Here is a 2,500-nt window from a genome sequence, read left to right as displayed (position 1 = left end):
ACCGTTGAGTCCACCCCCAGGCTCTGCTGCAGGAGGGAGACCACAGACAAGTGTTAGAAGTCACGCTCATGTTGTCTGCTGCTGCTGATGATGGAGAGAGAGAGAGAGAGAGAGAGAGAGAGAGAGAGAGAGAGAGAGAGAGAGATGCGTGCTAGGAACCACATTCAGGTCTGCAGAGCAGAGAAACGTGCAGAGAAGCTCATATCAAAATCTGCTGCTGTAAGGGGAAAACATTTGTATTAAAAGACGCAATAAGACCTAATAATATTATATATATATATATATATATATATATATATATATATATATATATATATATAGATATATAGATATATATATATATATATATATATTATATATATATATATATATATATATATTATATATATATATATATATATATATATGGGTCCCCCTTCTTCCAGCTAGAGGTGGTACTCCCTATATATATATATATATATATATATAATATATATATATATATATATATATATATATATATATATATATATATATATATATATATATATATATATATAAACAAAATGCAACTCGAAAAATTTGATAAAAATTTCAAAGAGTTTAGATTTAGGAAAGACCTGGGTAAATACTAGTTTGGAAAGAGGAATGTTGATTTATGGAACAGATTACTGGGTACCATGATAGACCACTGCCTTGTTTCAAGCGTAGGTTAGACAAACATATGAATGAGTTTGGGTGGATGTAAATACGAGCTGCTTTGTATAGGTCCCTATAGGCTTTATGTCATTTGACTAATGCTTATGTCCTTACGACCAGTTGCAAGAATGATTGGGTAAATATCAGGTGAAGGCGCTAAGCCAGTAAGATTGCATTGAATTACGAAGGAATTTGGGCTCGTCTCAGAGGCTTCCCAGCTCTTCCCACGATCCACCAGATATTCCCACGGTGTCCCAACTCTTCCCACGGTCTCTCAGCTCTCTCCACGTCTCTCAGCTTTCCTCACAATCTCTCATCTCTCCATATCTCCTCACTGCAACCAGTTAAGCGGCTAGCACAGATGCTGCTAAAATACACAGAAAGCTAAATCTGTAACAAAGTCTGAAATGGAGAGAAGAGAGGGAAGAGATCGGATCATGTTTATTGAATTGAAGATGAAGGGGGATTGAGGAGACTCCTGTTAAGAATAGATAGGAATTGAAGGGTATACTGGTGACAGGAATGATTGTTAAGGAGATGTAGAGGGCCGGGGGGGGGGGAGAATGATTAAAGGGATGGTGATGTATAGGGGGAAAAGGACAGATGTTTAAGGGAGATGTTAACGAGAAAGAGATGTCAAAAGGGTGAGATGTTTGGGGGGATGTCTAGAGGGAATATGTTTTGGAGGATGCTCAAAGGTAGAGATGCTTAGGGGAAGAGATGTTCAAGAGATTTTTAAGGGGTAAAGATGTCACAGAAGGGAAGAAACGAAGACAGGAAGAGGGACAGGAAGACTGTGTGAAAGGCCTCGGACGGTACTTGGAAGGGTGGGAAGGAAGCTGGGGAAAAGTAAGAAGGTTAGTGAGGAAAATGACAGCGCCTTAGGAGAGGAAGGAAAAGGTAATCATGAATAGAAATCGAGGTGAAGATGGATGGCACGTTATGGGATGCTGGAGAGGCAAGGTGCCAGGGACAGATGGGGAGGAGGGGCAAGGGGCCAGGGACAAATGGGGGGGAGATAAGGGAGGGAGAAAGCCGCCGTACCCACACCACGTCAGGGACAGAGGTGAGAGCTTACTGTAATGGGGGAGCCATCAGAGAATAAAATATGTAGGAGAGAGAGAGAGAGAGAGAGAGTTAGAGAGAGAGAGAGAGAGAGAGAGAGAGAGAGAGAGAGAGAGAGAGAGAGAGAGAGAGAGAGAGAGAGAGAGAGAGAGAGAGAGAGAGAGAAGAAAGAGAGGGAGAGAGAGAGAGAGAGCGAGGAGAGAGAGAGAGAGAGAGAGAGAGAGAGAGAGAGAGAGAGAGAGAGGAGAGAGAGAGAGAGAGAGAGAGAGAGTTAGAGAGAGAGATGAGGACCTTGGTGGGAGGGAGATATACAAAACTACAGAAGGTACCTCCCACTCCAAGGCCTCCTACACCCTCCCAATCAAAGAATACCTCCATCATCAAGGGCCTAAACAATACCAGAAACTCGAGCCTCGAACCCTAACGTTTCTAACGAACGTGAGCGTAAAGAACGCTACACACGGGCAAATGTGCATCGAGATGACCTTTGGATATACGCAGTGCTTAAACGTAGATTACGCACTGACGCCAACTACTTACATCTACGTGATGAAAAATCTCCACCATTTCAGAAAGACAATTACAAAATAGATTACTTACGAAAACACAAATTTGCCCTTCAAGTGTAACTTGTAAATTGACGAATCATAGTGACAAAATCCCATCAGGAGAGTTTGGGATCTCACACGTTAAACGAATCTCCATAGTTCTATAAACAATTATATAATTATCACTTCTATTCATGCTCTAACGTCTC

The 2,500-nt window shown here is 41.4% G+C and overlaps 1 protein-coding gene across 1 annotated transcript in view; it reads right to left on the bottom strand.

Moving 5' to 3' along the window:
- LOC138371089 (mucin-2-like) overlaps positions 1 to 21 on the bottom strand; it is a 56,323-nt gene extending 56,302 nt beyond the window's left edge. Inside the window, exon 1 of the mRNA XM_069335753.1 lies at positions 1 to 21. This exon is cut by the window's left edge and continues 119 nt beyond it. The gene's annotated coding sequence lies outside the window, so the exon portion shown is untranslated.
- Between the last annotated feature and the right edge of the window lie 2,479 nt (positions 22 to 2,500).

The sequence above is a fragment of the Procambarus clarkii genome, chromosome 34, assembly GCF_040958095.1.
Source record: "Procambarus clarkii isolate CNS0578487 chromosome 34, FALCON_Pclarkii_2.0, whole genome shotgun sequence".
Lineage (NCBI taxonomy): Eukaryota > Metazoa > Arthropoda > Malacostraca > Decapoda > Cambaridae > Procambarus > Procambarus clarkii.
Note: the sequence above shows the minus strand (reverse complement) of the source record. Positions and strands in the feature narration are given on the sequence as shown.